The 18,248-nt window shown below is 38.6% G+C and overlaps 1 pseudogene; it reads right to left on the bottom strand.

The window, feature by feature from the left end:
- Positions 1–373: 373 nt before the first annotated feature.
- The window catches only part of LOC118984894 (60S ribosomal protein L27-like), a 62,074-nt pseudogene continuing 44,199 nt past the window's right edge, over positions 374–18,248 (bottom strand).

Raw genomic sequence — 18,248 nt, 5'->3', positions numbered from 1 at the left:
GCACATATATGAGATATGTCCAGAAATTGTCCAGTCATGCAATATGAAAGATACAAACATTTATTTTAAAAGATACAAGAAAAATTGTACATAGGACAATGATACCTCAGACCCCTTCAAAGCAGTCACCTTGGGACCTCACACAGTTTTTCCAGTGTCTCTTCCACTGTTTAAAACACTCTTCAAAATTCTTTGTTGAAATGACCATCAGCTGCCTTGTCACATTTTCCTAAATTTAATCCACAGTCTGAAATCTCTTTCTTTCAAAGGTGATTTTTGTTTTGGGAAAAGCCAGAAGTTACAGGGCACCAAATCTGGGCTGTAGGGGGGCTGAGTCACCTGGACATTTTTTAATGACTAAAACAAAAAAGATCTAAAACCACAGCTTCTGGAAGAAACATTTGTTCTGGCTAGTCTTGTACCTCTCTTTGAACTTGACCTTGGCCTCCTGTCAGGCCTTGTGTTTCAGAGCAGGGTCTCTGAAGATGTCCTTGTTGATGACAGTTTTGTCCAAAGGGGATATCCACAAAGTACCTTGTGAGCATGAGGTGATTGTAGTTATAAACTTTCACGAAAGACTTGATCTTAGACTTAACGATTTTCGTTTTGGCCCTGACAGCTGTCACTTTGTAGCGATAGTGGTTAATTCCAGCCACCAGAGCATGGTTGTAGGAGTGGTCTGACATGCCATCATCAATGTTCTTTATGATGACCACTTTGAGTCTGGAGTAGCATCCAGCCAGGACCAGCACCCATGGGTTTTCTGAAACCCTTCTTGGGTTTCATAAACAGATGTTTTGCAAAAAAACTCTGCACAAGACATGATACCTGAGTTAGGGTGTTGTCATGATGAAGCTGAAAATCACCAGCTTCCCATAGCTGCAGCCTTCAGAATCATCCAAATAGTTTCTGCAGAGGAATGTTCTAGCTTAACACAAAATTTGATGTAGATTCATGGCTGTGCTCGCTCAGTCATTTTGAGTGTGACAGCCACACAGTACACATGCTCAGTCAACAGCATCTACCACCCCCCACTGACTAATACAATGAAGTCATCATTGTTCATACATGCACATTCCAGTCCACTCTCCTTGATTTCCAGGTTACATTGATGCCACACAAGTCATTCTGGTTATATTAAAAATGGCTGAACTTTCTCTGAACAGACCTCATATAATGGAATATTATTCAGTCATAGAAAAGGAAACCTTGCCATTTCCAATGACATGAATAATCCTTGAGGGCATTATATTAAGTGAAATGAGCTGGAGAAAGACAAATACTCCCTGATTTTACCTTTATATGGAATTTAGAAAAAAACTAAACTGATAGATATAGAATGTAGAATGGTTGTTGCCATGGGTTCATGAATGGGGGCAATGGATGAAGGTGGTTGAGAGGCACAACTTTCCAACTCTAAGATGAATAAAGTCTGAGGATCTAATGTTATAGTTAACAATTCTGTTATATATTTGAAAGTTGATAAAAAGAATAGCTATTAAAAATTATAACTATGGATTTCCAGCCAAGATGGAGGTGTAGGTAGACACAGTGTGCCTCCTCACACAACCAAAATTAAGGACAACAAAAATTTAGAAACAAAGAAGCAACCAGAACTGACAAAAAAATTGAATTGTACCAAAGTCTGACAACCATTCATCCAGACCAATAAGAGGGTGAAGTCGGCAGCCAGCAGAATGGGGTCCCAGCAAGAAAAAGTGGAGGCAAACCTGGGCACACAGGCTGGCAGACCCCAGGTGCAGGGTGGCAATGAGCAGAGCCAGTGAGGCACACAATGTGGCTGGCTGACCATGGTCACATATTCATGTGCAGATAAACAAGGTGAAAACAGGCAACATGACAAATCATGCAGCAAGACAGACCGCACAACCTGGGGCCCCAGCACCAGGAAATAAAGCCTAAAAGCATCCTTTGAAAACAGTTGTGGGGGGTGAGGTACCAGGAAAAATTCCCAGCCTCACAGGAGAGTTTGTTGGAGAGACCCACAGGGTCCTAGAACATACACAACCCACCCACCTGGGAACCAGCACCAGGAGGGCCCAATTTGCTTGTGGGAAGTGGCAGAAGGGATGAAATCTGAGAGCAGAGCAAGCACCATTGTTTCCTCTGGGACCCCACCCCCACATATAGCGTCACAACCCAGCAACAAGGGTTGCCTTGCCCTGGTGAACACCTAAGGCTCTGTCCCTCACTATGTAACAGGTATGACCAGACCAAAAAAAAAATGGCCAAAATGGAAGAACAGATCAAAGCCCCAGAGCAAATATATCTAAGCAATCAAGATATAGCCAACCTATCAGATGCACAGTTCAAAACACTGGTAATCACAATGCTCACTGAATTGGTTGATTTTGGTCACAAATTAGATGAACAAATAAATTCTACACTAAGTGAAATGAAGGAAAATGCACAGGAAACCAATAGTGATGGGAAGGAAACTGGGACTAAAATCAATCGAGTGGACCAGAAGGAAGAAAGAAACAACCAAACAGAAAAGAATGAAGAAACAAGAATTCAAAAAAATGAGGAGAGGCTTGGGAACCTCCAGCACATCTTTAAACATTCCAACATTCGAATCATAGGGGTACCAGAAGGGGAAGAGGAAGAGCAACAAGTGGAAAAGTTATTTGAACAAATAATGAAGAACTTCCTCAGTCTGGCAGAGGAAATAGACATCTAGGAAGTCCAGGCAGCTCAGAGAGTCCCAAAGAAGGTGGACCCAAGAAGGAATACACCAAGGCACATCACAATTACATTACCCAAGATTAAAATGAAGGAGAGAGTCCTAGAAGCAGCAAAAGATAAGGAGATAGTCACCTACAAAGGAGTACCCATCAGACTGTCAACTGATTTCTCAAAAGAGACCTTACAGGCAAGAAGGGTCTGGAAAGAAGTATTCCAAGTCATGAAATCCAAAGACCTACATCCAAAATTGCTCTATCCAGCTAAGCTTTCATTTAGAATGAAAAAGTGCTTCTCAGATAAAGTCAAATTCAAGGAGTTCATCAGCAACAAGCCTTTATTATATGAAATTTTAAAGGGACGTATCTAAGAGAAGATAAAAAATATGAACAGTGAAAGGACAGCAAACTCACAGTTATTAACAACCACACCTAAAACAAAAGCAAAATAAAAGAACAGCTAGAGCAGGAACAGAACCACAGAAATGGAGATCACATGGAGGGTTAGCAACAGGGGAATAGGAGGAGGAGAGAGGAAGAAAAGGTACAGAGAATAAGTAGCATTGACGGTAGGTCAAAAGCAGTCAGGGGGAAGGGCAAGAATAGTATGGGAAATGTAGAAGCTAAAAAACTTATGACACATGCACATAAACTAAAGGGGGGAATGTGGGTGGGAGGGGGTGTGCAGGGTGGAGGGGAATGAAGGGGGAAATGGAACAACTGTAATAGCATAATCAATAAAGTATATTTTAAAAATTATAACTATGCACTATGCTAACTGTGAGATAATGGGCATGTTAATGAACCTTATTGTGGTGATCATTTTGCAATATATATGTATATCAGATCATCATTTTGTACATCTTAAACTTACACAATGTCATATGTCAATTATATATCTTAATAATGCTGGAAAAATAATTAGCAGCTCAATTTCTTAGCTGAAATGAAAGGAAGATGCCTGTTTTAGTTTTAGAAAAGATGTAGACCATTTAAGATTCCAGTGAATACTCAGAGAATGAACGGACATGTCACTTGAAGGCCATTCCTGAGACTGGCAAATGTGGCAAACACATGATTTGATATCATATGCTTTGTAGTGGCTAATTCTAATCCATCTTGAACTTGACCCCAATCTCTGTGCTGAATCTATAGCACCCACAACTCTGAGACAATGCAGCCTAGCCCTAACACAAGTCAAATAGATGTTGACTAGGAATAATAAATACCTAAAGATGGTGGAGAGTATATTTAGCCTATTACTTTGCAGGGTAGGATATTTCAAAATATTAATTTTTGTTCCATTTCTTTACCTACATGGTATAGCTGAAGATTTTTTCTTGTCTGTCAGAAAAGATCAAGGGATAACTGTAAGGGTAATTTATAGGTAATGCACAGACACTATATTGACTAGTTTTAAGCTTAATGACTCACCATTTTCCTATCTTAGGTTGTATAAGTTTGCATGGTGATGTGAAATCCTAACCCCATGCACCCATTTACCCACTGCTACAAAAGGACCCAGGGCTGGAGAAGCTCCAATCTCCAGCTCCAGGCACTTGAGCCAGAGGGAGGCAAAGGCCCAACAACTGCTAAGTGAGGGTGGGTCTTCCAGGGCTGTAGTGTGTGTGTGTAGTACATACAAGTTTCATAGTATGTTAGTATAGCAGTATTTTTTTTTGGTAAGAGACTCAAAATAATCCTAACCTTTGGGGGGATGGTAGCAGGGCATGGTAGAAGGCTTCCCTCTTCATTTTAATCCTTTCTCTATGTCCAATCAGTCAGTAGCTTATAGCACAAGCCTTAAAGTCAGTGAAGTTCATGGGCCTCAGATTTCTTATTTATAAAACAAGAATAATTTTTACTTCATAACATTGTTTTGAAAATGAAATGAGTTAATATATGTAAAGTGCCCAGAATAGTGTCTGGCACATAATAAGAATTTAATAAGTGTTTTCTTCCTCCCTTTCCTCTATCCCTCCCACCCTTCCTTTCTTCCTTATTATTTTTTAATCCTCATTGAGGTTATGTTTATTCATTTTAGAGGGAGAGGAAGTGATTAGAGAGAGAGAGAGAAAACATCGATACGTGAGATAAACATCAACCAATTGCCTTTTGTACTCACCCTGACTGGGAGTCAAACTCGAAACCTAGGTAGATGCCCCAACTGAGAATCAAACCTACAACCTTTTGGTGCTCAGGATAATGCCCCAACCAAGCCACCTGGCCAGGGCATAAGTGTTATGTACATATATTTTTAAATCCACAGGGGTTATCTAGGTACAGAACTTTGGGACCATAATATTTATCCTTTTCAGTATTTACACAAACAATACATATTATTCAAAAGAGAAAAAATGCTTGCATCCTTATTCACATACTGGCATAGATTATTTGTCTTGTAAACATTGTTACTCATTAGAACACTGAAAGTATGTGTAAAACCTCACAGCATGTAGCAGAAACATGTTTCAGTTCAGGGAGGGGGAAAGCAGAGGAGTTTCTTGAAGGACCCCTGGTCCAAGTGTCAACAAATCTGACTTGAACTCCCTGTTCTTCTCCCTACCAGCTGTGTGGCCCTAAATGAATTACTCCCTTTCTCTGGTACTCTGTTTATTTGTGAGAGTTAAAGCAAATGCTCCTTCAGATGCTGTGCAGCTCTAAAAGTCTATCCTGTTCAATGGGAAAACAGGGACACCCTCTGAGAGCCAGTATGCAGGGGTATCTGAGAAGAGTGGTAGGAAGTGACACCAGCATGCCATTTTGGGTTGGACTCGTCCTTAAACACAAACTTTTTCTAAAAATAATCAGTGAAATATTTGGCATTGTTTCATTTATCAAAGATGGGCATCAAAACACAAAGAGGAAAAAAAATACTCCCTAATGCCAACCTGGATAAGATTCCATCCCATTGTTCACAGAGGGTGCAGAAATTAGCGTACTTTTGTAACTAAGCCTAGAAAGACAAAAAGGAGTTTCTGCCCCTCTTCTCCAACCTGTTTCTTGTCTTCAAGTTGTAGAACGTTTAGCATCTCAGGAGAAATTTGGAGCGTACAAGGCAGATCTGCTCATTTATTTCCAGGTTGTTGTTTTTTTTATTTTGTGATCTTTAGATATTTATTTATTATTGTTGTTCAAGTACAGTTGTTACCATTTTTCCCTACCTTATTCATCCCCATCTCACACCCTTGACCCTATCTACCTTTGGCTTTGTCCATGGGTCCTTTATACATGTTCTTTGATGACCCTTCTCCCTTTACCCTCCCCCATTATCTCCTCCCACGTCCCGTCTGGTTACTGTCAGATTGTTCTTTATTTCAGTGTCTCTGGTTATATTTTGCTTGCTGGTTTGTTTTGTTGATTAGGTTCCATTTATAGGCAAGATCATATGGTATTTGTCTTTCATGGCATGGCTTATTTCACTTAGCATAATGCTCTCCAGTTCTAGCCATGCTGTCGGGGTAGGGGCTCCTTCTTTTTTTCTGCTGCATAGTATTCCATTGTGTAAAGTAGCTATACCTTACTCAAAGCTTACTTATCCAGTCCTCTCTAGCTCTTTTATTCCCTTCTTTTTTCTCCTTGGGTTATGTTAGCCACATGAATAATTAGCAATTCACACCATACAACCTGCTGTGTGCTAATGGCAGTGGATTTATCTGGCTCAAAAATCTGCTACTTCATTTTTGGAACATTTAAATTTCATGCTTAGATATTAAAACTGTAAGTTATAAATTATAAAAAGCAAACATAATACTCAAGGAATTCAAGCATTGGACAATATATATACAGTTAAGCTTAATTTCCTCTACCCTCTTAAAATAACCCTACTTTCTGCTTTTCAATATTTGTTTTCATTTACTGCTCTAAATGATCAACTCTCTTGTATAATTTTTTCTTTCTATAGCCAAATTTAAATTACCTGTGGGGTGGCAGGAGAACTAATTTAAATTCAATGATAAAATAAATAAACAGGACAGCAACCTCATTTTGACAGTTTTTCAACTTTCTCTTGCACCAAACTTTGGGTAGCTTTGCTTAGGAAAGCCCTCAGTCCCAATGCATTCTCACTCTTCTGACTCCTAATGGCTCCTCTGCCTTCTAACAACCATGGTGGAGTCCTCAGCAAAAGAAACATGATGGAAAAACAATAAAGGCCTGAAGAAATTCAAGAGATGAGGTGAAGCTGAGTGTGATCATAGCTGTGCTGCCCATTTCTAATGAGTTTACTGTTGCTTTATTTTGGGTAACCTAGAGTTACACTTTGGGGTTACAGAATTTTTTACAAAGGTGTCCAAGCGCTCCATTTCTCAAGGCAGGTGGCAAGAGGTATCACTGACAATGATTCTACGTTGATGTACTTTCAAAGGCAGTCAGAGCATTACAATAGAACAGGAGAGAACACTGGTTTGATTTACCTTATTCCAACACCATGTTTTCTTCATGTTGTTTAACTCTTGCCTGACATCCTCTAAGCCAACCAAAATAGATAAATATATCCATTTAATAAATTTATCCATTTATCCTTAAATGGCTAAATAATCCATTTAAGGGCCATTCCAGATGACTACATCTTGCTTCTATGTCTTAACATTGCTCAAACCTAACTCATGCTCTATGGGATCAAAAACCATGTTTATTTCTACGGAAGCTCCATGCTAATACAGTCAATACCAATCCTAACACCCAATTTTCTACCTCATGGAGCTATTGTGAGGATTGCAGGAACCAGTGAAGCAGAGTTGTACTATGTGCTTGGCAAGGGGATCAAAACTGGCAAGGCAGTGTTCTTGTCCTCAAAGAGCAAATGGTCTGATTTGAGAAGACCTATGTAAATATAGATGACTGTGATTTTAATTGGGGGGGGCTGCTTTGTAGCCTTCAAAGCAAAATATAAGTGTTATAATGCATGGTTTCAAATCTAGTTTCCAAATTTCATACTTATTGTTTTTATCTTTACCAGTGTTGTTCATAATCTTTGGCATTTAATACCTGATGCAATACACACTTGCTGAGTTTCTTTCTTAGAATTCGTAGCCTTAGTACTGTACATTAATGTCATTATGTAGTTATTAATTCTTTAAATATAAAAAGTAGCATCTCTCTCTCTGCCCTTCCTATTCTGCTCTTCTTCATGAATATTTTTGCCTTTCTTACATATAGTTTCCTTGTCTTTATAAAACTCATTTTTGTTGCTATCCCATTTTCCTTGATGTTTGTACAATACTGTGTATGTATGTAGCTAGCAAAGGGATATTATGTTGAAAATGGAAGGTTGGAGAAGTTGACTTAACTGGGATCAGAGATTCTAAACTATGGGATTAAAGAAACCCATAAGGTGAGCATATCCCCTTAATGACTTAACTCTTGCTCTAGTCATAGCTTAGATAGAGGTGGGCTGAGATAGATTGATATGGTAAACTAAGGGCAGAAGGTATAAGGATGGAAAAACCTATGCAGGAGTCAAGTTCCAAGTCTAGGAAAGAAACATGCATGAGTAGAGGAAACTTGAGAACTGCCACAGAGTTGAGGACATCTCATTAACGACCTGGGGACAAAAATTTGGGTCCTGAGGGACTGGATGGTGGAGTCTTTACTATGGAACTGATTAAATGGTCAACAGGCTCAGGACACAGGAGGCCTGAACAATGGGGTTCAGATATGGCCATGAAATGATTCATACCAGATGTCCAACCTCTTTACCCCTGGCCAGGACACCAGGCAGGTGGAGTATATTTCCAGAACAACCAGGAGCATTAAAAAATAAAAATCTAAAGTCCCTACATCAGAGGATACAAAATGCCTCAGGGATCAAAACCAACCTACATGCTTCATAACAGTAGCCAACACTTGTATAATACCTACTGTGTGCTTGACATGCCTCTAAGTGACTTATATATTATTACATATTAATGAATTTCATATTCACCACAACTTGGAGGGTGGAGATTATTACTCTTCCCATTTTACAAATGAGGAAATGAATCTCAGAGAGGTTAAACCACTTGGCCATGGTCACTCAGTGGAGAAATGCAGGATTCTGGGATGAAAACTTGAGAGTCTTAGAGACTGGAATTCTAAGCTCTATGCTACACTTTCTGTGGCTCATTTGGATCAAGCACTAACTTGTAATCATTTGAAATGAGTTGTCAACATGTACAAATTGGGAAATATTATATAAAATTCACAATACTAGTTTCTCTTGAATAATTAAAATATCTATCAACCTGGGTCCACACTCCTCCATAGCAACAAGTTACTGGCATTGGTAGTCATGAGCTATTAGATGGCTCATGAGCTTTTATCCATAACACTTCTTAGTGTTTACACCCAACTCCTCTCACTTATTTGTAAAGTTATATGACACCAGTGGGAGAGCAAGTTTGTGAGCTTCTGGATTAGAAAATCAAAGAGAGAAGAGCACATAAATATGAGAAGAATAAAGGGTCCAAGAGCTAGACAAAATGGCAGCCATTGGAGATGAATTGCAAAGGGTCCAAGACAGTTGCCTTGGATATTCATGACTTATTTTTATGGTCCTTGGGTTGGAGAGCTTTTTGAACTGTGTCAAAGTCTCAAGGTCATTGTAGCAGGATATATAGATTTTGAAAGCAAGTTCTGATTATAATGAACCCAGACCTTTTTTATATACACTCTCTGCTCATGAATTGAATTGGGGCCACAGTTGATTTGCCTAATTTCTTAGGGACAAGATAGTAGAAATGCTGATCCAGAGAAGAAAAATTGACTATTTAAGGTGAGTGAGAAGACTGTTTTTCTCATGAGTCAAAGGTTTTAGTTTGAAGCATTTGGGAACAATAAATATGTCTTCTTTTGGGTGAGCAACAGGATGGAGCCGCTATGAGACTGAAGTATCCATCGTCCTTTACCTGTGCTGTCCAACATTATAGCAATTTTTTAATTTAAATATTTTTAGTTTATTTTTAAAATATTTTATTTATTTATTTTTAGAGAGAGTAGAAGGGAAGGAGAAAGAGAGGGGGAGGAATATCAATGTGTGATTGCCTCTCCTGCACCCCTGCTGGGGACCTGGCTTGCAATCCAGGCATGTACCCTGACTGGGAATTGAACTGGTGACCCTTGGGTTCACAGGCTAGCACTCAATCCACTGAATCACATCAGCCAGGGCTAAATTTAAATATTTCTAAATTAAATTAAAATTTCTGTTTTTTGTCTCACTGACCACATTTCAAGCAGGCAATAGCCACAAGTGGCTACTGGTTATTGAACTGGACAGTGAAGATTAATAATATTTTTGCCCTGGCCAGTGTGTTGAGTTGACTGGAGAATTATCCCACACACCAAAGTGTTGCCAGTTTGATTCCCAGTCAGGGCACATACTTAGCCTGGAAGTTTGGTGCCCAATCAGTGTGTATGGGATGAACTCATTGATTTTTCTCTCTCTCTCCCCACCTTTCTTCCTCTGTCTCTAAAAAAAAATTAGTAAACATATCCGTGGGTGAGGATTTTAAAAACTGTTTTTTAAGAGTATTTCCATCATTATAGAAAGTTCTATTGGCTTAGAGAGAAGACCATCACTTTCATTAATTAGTTTTTCACCGTATTCCATCCACTTGAAAAAGGCAATATCCACAGAGTGTCCTTGTACTTGGCAATGTGGAATTGTTTCTTAAAATGATGAATATGAACAAGCACTACCCCAAATAAATGCAATTTTTTTTGCCCACTGAGGTTTCTGTCTCTTTGTTTTAGAAACCTAAATATGTTTAGCTCAAACTCTCCTTTAATATTCCATGGAAGTTTTTTAAAAACAATCTAAATTTATTTTTTCACAGTTCTGGGGACTGAGAGTCCAATGTCAAGGTGCCATCAGAGTCAGTGTGTGATGAGGGCTCTTTCAGTGGGTTGCAGATGACCGCCTTCTCACTGCTTCCTCACATGCCTTTTCTCTGAGGTACTCCCAAGGAGAGAGATATCTGTTGTCTTCTCTTCTTAAGAGAGCAGTAATCCCATTGTGAGGGCCAACCCTCATGACCTCATCTAAACCTAATCACCCCCAAAGGCTCCATTTCCAAATACCATCACATTGTGGATTAGAGCTTCAAACTACGGATTTTGGAGGTATATAGTCCAGTCCATAGCAACACATACTATGAAGTGGTGCTTGGAATAAAGAGTACACAAGAAGTACAAAGCCTCTGCCCTTGTGAAGTATATACTCTAGTTCTATTCGGAAGAACAGAACTTTCATGGGAAGAAAACTGGAGAAAAGTTAAAAATATATGAGATTTATAAGTAGCAAGAAGAGAGCAAAAAGAAGCTGTTACAGAGAGAGAGTTGAACAAACTTCAGGAGGTTAATCAGGGAAGGCTCCTTAAGTGGTGAGGAGAAGACACTTCATGAAAGATTTAAGTCTTGTGCATGATTTCTGGACATATTCATGGCACCTTAGTTCTCATAGAGACCTCTGTCTCCTGACTCCTGCTTTCTTATTGCCGCAGCCCGCTGCGGTAGACGGGAATCACGAAGTGAGGCGAGGGACTTAATTAAATAATGGAGAGGACCATAGCTCTGCTGGCATATGGCAACTTTATTCAAGCAACAGCTGTCTTATATACAAACTGTTAAAGCCTAAAGCAAGACTGCAGGGAACTAGAAACAATATTGTTTTTCAAAGTTAGTGCACTCCCTTAGGCTACCAAGGGCAAGAAGTTCTCATAACCATCTGGGAACATGACACCTGCGCCAGAGCCTTGTTATGTCCTTCAAGGCTGGGAACTAAAAGGTTAGGAAAGTGTCAAGGTACCCGCCGGCTCCAGGGACCAGAAACCAAGTTCGTCCACCATTTTCACAGTGGAGAACTCTGTCCTTGGCCCCCTTAAGGCCTGGCGGACCCCCACATCTTATCACATCAACTGACCCAGCCACCCAACCAGCTCCTTGACTGTTCTCCATGCACAAAATATTGTGTCCGTAGAAAATGTTACAAGTAGGATAAGGGAAGAGAAGAAGCATTTCCAGTGCAGTAACACAAAAGTTTACAATTTAATATCAGGTGCCTTGGAATTTTGTCCAGCTACCTAATTACAAAAATTTTCAATAGTCCCTTCCTCAAGACAAGCTCCAACATCCCTCATGAATCCTTTCTCTCCAGCTCTTTTTTTAAAGATTTTATTTATTTATCTTTAGAGGGGAAGGGAAGGAGAGAGGGAGAGAAACATCAATGTATGGTTGCCTTTCGTGCATCCCCTGCTGAGAGTTGGCCTGTAGGGAACTGGCCTGCAACCCAGGCATGTACCTTGACTGAGAATTGAACCACGATCATCTGAGTCGCAGGCCCGAGCTCAATCCACTGAGCTACACCAGCCAGGACAAAGGATTTTATTTTTTTATTTTAGAGAGGGAAGAAGGGAGGGAGAAAGAGAGGCAGAGAAACATCAGCGTGTGGTTGCCTCTCACACGGCCCCTTCTGGGGACCTGGCCCACATTTCCAACTCTTCTCTACTTCTTTCTCTCTCTTCTGTTCTCCATTATTTCAGGCATACCACACATTTCTCCTCTGGTTTCATTCCAAAGGTCTTTGCTAGTACTTTACAGCCCTGCCTATTTCAGACCTACCTTTCCCCCTGCAAGATCTCATACTCAAAGCAAAACTATTTGGGCAATTTCCCCAAGTAAGGAACAATCTCTAGACCAGTAGCTATTAAGAAAATGGACATTTCATCTCCACCTATGAGCACAATTCTTACTTTCTTTGGACTGCGTGCGTAGAGCCTGCATTATTACATAGATTCTTCTTTGTGTTGTGGAATGCTAATGAAACAGACCAAATGTATTATATGGTAAGGAGAGGCTATGCTCTGAGTCACAGAAAAACTTGCAATGGATGGAAATCTACAGTTCTATTAAACACAGCACTTGGAATATGAGAGTATGGCAGTCTCAAGTTAGGAGGACTTCAAAATATCTTGGCGTTAAAAGAATTAATGTAAACTTTTCAGATTATAATTTTTTCTTTAAAATCACCTAAGTGAGAGTGGTTATTATTTCTATGTTAAAATAAGCATCTGAGCCTTTATTCTTTAAGGTACAACCTTTCCCTATTATGCTAACATTAATTTCCTGGGTAACTAAAATGAAGGCAGAAAATCTTTTGGGGGACTTGGTTCTGATCCTATCATTCAAACTTTCTTTAACAGAATGCTTACCCAACATTAGTTTACATCAGAATGCTCTATAGTTCTCATTAAAACACAACTATGGTACATTTATACAATGGAATACTATGCCGCAGTAAGAAAGAAGGAGCTCTTAACCTTTGTGACAGTATGGATGGATCTGAAGAGCATTATGCTATGTGAAATAAGCCAAGTGGTGAAAGACAAATACCACTCACCTATAAGTGGAACATATAAGTGGAACCTAATCAACAAAACAAATCAGCAAGCAAAATATAACCAGAGACACTGAAATAAAGAACAATCTGACAGTAACCAGAGGGGAGGTGGGAGGAGATAATGGGGAGTAAAGGGAGAAGGGTCATCAAGGAACATGTATAAAGGACCCATGGACAAAGCCAAAGGTAGATAGGGTCAGGGTGTGAGATGGGGATGAATGGGGTAGGGAAAAAATGGTAACAAGTATACTTGAACAACAGTAAGAAAGAGAAAAAAATAAATAAAACATAGATTGCTGGGCCCTGCTCTGGAGCTTCTGATTTAGTAGTCCGTGGTGAGAAATCTGGTTTTTAAATGCAAATATAGATAATTTAAAATTAAAAGATTGAACTGTGTGGGTGAGCTACTGCGTGTGTGCCACACACACATTACCCTTACATATCTACTGTAAATGTGGGCTTCTTTATCAGTTTTCTCATGATGGCTAGGGCTGCTTCTAGTTCCCTTGGCAGATTGGGGAGAACTGGAGATCATGGAAGATGACAGTACACCAGATTACAACCACCCCCTTTTCTGAGGGATGGCATTTAATATACTCCGGAAGCATAGAACTTCTACCTAACTGGCTTCAGATCATCCCAGAAGACAAGATTCCTATGTTGAAAAATGTTTTCAAAGCTTTCTAGGCAAAAGTAAAAAGACCACCCTAGGCCCATGATGGTTAGTTAGGTCACCAAGATGGGACTGTATCTTTAACATTCAAGTATTCCTTGGTGCAGAATAAAGTAAATTTATGGGACATGGAAAATACAAGAGCCTACAAATCGGTTTCTGTGTATGCCTACCTTCATAAGAACAATTGTTCTCCCAAAATCCTCCTAAGATCCTGGAAATTCCTCATCCTGAGCTCTCTTTGTAACCTTGGTGATCATCAACTCACCCTGATGACTGGTACTTGCTAGTCCTAGCCAATCTCTCAAAAACAACCACTTCTCCCACCGGCTATTCCATGTCTCTTAGTGATGCTTCCTCCTAAAACCAAAACCCCCTTTTATATACAGCATGGCTCCATTGTAACTGATTATTTGATATAGAGTTACAAATATTTTGTGTTTAATTATATAGGTCCACCAGACAACATGTCTCTCAGATGAAGATTCCCTGTAATGCAATACCTTTAAAAATAATTTAAGCTTTTTTTCTTGTCAGTTGGTTCTTCAGTCTAAAAATGGAATGACACAAATTCAGCAGTTATTGAGTCAGCCTGAGATTTACCAGCTAGTTAGGTTTTACAGTGAAGAAGAACTTTGTTATTAAGGGCTTCACAACATCAACAACAAAAAATAAACAAAGCTCAAACAAATCTCACCTTAAATCATAAGAAATTGGATTATCTTATAGCCTAGAGATTATGCTTTACTGAGCATGCATTGCTGGATTCTACCAGCCAAAAGTGTTCTGCAAATGTATGGCTATTTCTCCACTAATTGAAGGAGAGGATGGTAAGAAAGGAAGCCCTTAATGAAGCTGTGAATTCACAAACAATTGTCTTTCCTGGCCTTCTCCTTTATCTTTTACCCTTATGTAATTTGGTACATGGGTGCATGCTTGCAACTTTTCTCTAAGATTTAAACAATTACAAAATAAAAAAGTTAAATGTACTGTGACTCAGGTTATTACTAGATGGTAGATAGGTCCTGAAAGTAACACAGACCTCTCTTCACTTTGTAAACTTTCTTCATCTCACCTCTATTCCTCCAAAACTATTGCTATTCTTGGTCATGTTGTTTCAGGGAAGAAAAAAAAAAGTTTTTCTGGAATATAATTTTTGTTTATTTTATTAGAAGACAAATGTATAAGAAATAATGAATTCAAAGTTCTCCACTGCTATACCTACAAATCCTAACAATTAATAGCATTGAAAACTACAATATGACAATTACTTTGCAAGATCCCTTACACATGTTATTCCATGGAATTCTTGCAAAATCTTCAGAGGTAATCTCCAATGAATAAATTTAGGCAGGAAGGATTAAATAGATTTCCCAATGTCACACAGTCATCAATGACAGCCCAATGGGATCACAAAATTCATACTGTCTTCTAAAAATTGGAATATATTCTTGCTTCTCAGTGGAATGGAAAATCTGGCACACTAGCAAGAAAAGGACAGCTTCCATAATAGAACTTGCTGTCTGTAAAATAGACCATTTTACAGGGTGATATAAAAAGCAGGCAGAAAGATGATATTAATGATACTTGAGACTCCTCCTAGTATCTTTTCATTTTCGTATGTGGAGTGGGAAAATCTCTCTGTCCCTAATTATTTTTGACAATCTTGAAAATATAGGCAGCTCAAAGTTATAGTCAAAATATTCAGGCTGCAGCTGAATTTATTACAAAAGGGCAGAAAAGAATTTAATTTTGGGTAAATACAACTCAGTAATTGCTAAAAGAGAATTGGCAGAGGCAAAGCTGAAAATATAAATAATTGGAGGAACAATAATCATCATTATTATGGAGATGCAAGGTACATTACTACAGAACCAGATAAATACACAAGTCAGAGCTTAAATAATAGCTTCTAAATTTATCTGTTCTTTGCAATGCTAAAGCAATGTTCTAAACAACCTGCAGAGGAATGATGGAACTGAAAATTGAAAATAATGAAACAAAAACACTCTTTGTAACCTGGATGTTCCTTTAAGTTCATTCTTCAAAAGACTATATTGTTTCTCATGGTGCAACACAGAAGCTGTTTGGAAACAAGTTCCACTTTTGTCCTTTGCCCCTGCCATATTCACATGGGTCCATGTGTTTCCTTCTGTCATGTTCTATGACCAGCATGCTTTGGACACTGTTCTTTGCCCTCCTGGGTCCAGCCATTCTCCATGTCCAGCTCAGTTTTGCTTCCCCAGGTCTCCTTCCCTGACTACCCTACATGTCATGAGTGGTCCATTCAACAGACAGTTATTGCACAGGGTCTTGTGGTTATGCTCGAGTCATTGTTTTTAATGACAATTTAAATCTTGAATTACATTTTAACTTTTAGTGTATAGCAGCCTTGTCTCTATCCAAGTCCTTAGGCAAGTTTTGTGTTCAGTGTGATTACATGGAGAGTAGAGCTGTTAACTCTGGGAGAAAAGGCAATGGCATTATTGGATAGCAGTAGAAGATAGACTGAAGATGCTGGGGTAGATGGGAAATACAACCAACAATTTACAAGGTGTAGATCTCATTGAAGAAGTCTGGTAGATCTACATAAAGAAATTGGCAAAATGTACAAGAAAAAGAAAAAGGTTTGGGAATAGATAATAGTACTAGGAATTTGGAAGCGAAGTGATGGATAAAAAGTAGCTATTGACTCAAAGCTGAAGAAGATGAAGATACACTGGGAAAATGAAGCAGAAAGAGTCTGATGAAAGAAAGAAAGAGTCTGATGCTATACTTGGACTCTGTTTTCACCACTTCCTATTTGAGTCAGATGAACCCAGTTCCCAGCTCACTGAGGTATTTTCCTCCATAGAAAACAGATAAAAGGCCTTATCTGAAAGCACCACTGGAAGGATAAAATGAGATAACTTACAGAAAGTGCCCATCAAGATATCTAACACCCTGCAGCTGTTAGTACATATTCCTTTTTTCTAGGGGAACTGTGAAGTGAATATTGGAATTACAGGATTGGAAGTGAGTTCAATGAGAAAATATAAAAGATATTTTTAAATCCAAGGGCCAGCCTAACATATATAAAATAGATCTCTGTAACAATGAAAGCAAGAAAATGACAAGGAGAAATAAAGACTAATTGCACATCTACCATGTCTCAAGCACTCTGATGGACTTTTGCAGAGCCAAGCATGGTAAATAAGGTATGGTCTTTGAGGCCTTAATCCCAAATAGCCAAAAGTATTTTATGGCATGTTAAATGCCAAAGGTTTGGAAAATTTTAAATAACATTATTTAAAGCTAGAATATAAACTAAAATAACAAATTACATGCTAGTCAGCTAAGTATCATTTGTGGAAAAGTACAAGGAACAGTTTGTGAATGAAACAACTTGACAAGCATAATATAATTTGATTAGAAACATGAACTGGTTGACTTCCTTTGAAGTCATTTACTGCCATGGTATCTGATTACAGACCAACATTCCTCCTGATAACTATATTGGATTTGGAGCACTAACCATATGATAGCTAATATCTTAAGGGTTTTTTTTTAAAGTGTAGAAATAGAACAAAGAATAAAGAGGATGGAATCCAACTTCAAGAAATCTAAATGTTGATGTAAAAAAAGACAGTATGGAAAAATATACAGTTCAAATCTGAGAAAATCCCAGATAAAATGTATACTGTTAAATTTCCACAGAGTTTGCATTTGGAATATGTATTTCATCTTTTCAAGTATACTATATGAAAACCAAAAGATTCATTGCAAAAAATTTTAGTTTGGTTGACAATATGAAGCAATATTAGGGAACTTGATACATGTTAAAAGGACTGCAATCATTCTTATGATTTCTAATTGGGAATTAAGAAATGAGAATGCACAATCAATTTTTTTTCACATAAATGTTTGTGAAATGCCAAACATTGTTTTAAGTAACTCAGTGAATTATCTGAGTTACTGCCTTCCTATTTTTGATAGTGAGCATTCCCCAGTTCCCTCAAATACACATGAAAGCCTTTGATTTCTCTTCTGATGGTCAAAGCACTGTGGATTTCCTGTCATCGTGATGGAAAGAATGAGGGCTCTAGTGCCAACTTCATGTGCATGACTGCTGCATTGAATATCTGGGTTGCACACCATTTTGTGCTAATAAAAATGAAAGGAAGAAGAAAAATACATTTTAGAAACTAATTTGATAGAAAAAGTTGCTCATGTGGCTGATGAAATGACTGACAAACTGTGTGACATTTTACCATTCTCAGGAATAATCTCCAACTTGGTAAGATGTCAAAATGCTCACTTAAAAATTAGAAGGATAAGTGGTTGCCTGCAGATGGGACATTGGAAGACATAGATTGCAAAGGGACTCAAGGAAACAATTGCAATTAATTGTAGTGCTAGTTTTATGGATATGTGAAGGGAAACCCCACAAATCAGAAATTATCTTCTGGAGGATGGTCTTCCCCTGCTAGGCGAGTCTTCTAGAAGCCCATCTGTATCA

This window comes from Sturnira hondurensis, unplaced genomic scaffold, assembly GCF_014824575.4.
Source record: "Sturnira hondurensis isolate 20B ecotype Veracruz unplaced genomic scaffold, ASM1482457v3 Scaffold0003874, whole genome shotgun sequence".
NCBI lineage: Eukaryota > Metazoa > Chordata > Mammalia > Chiroptera > Phyllostomidae > Sturnira > Sturnira hondurensis.
This window is presented reverse-complemented; position numbering and strand designations above follow the sequence as displayed.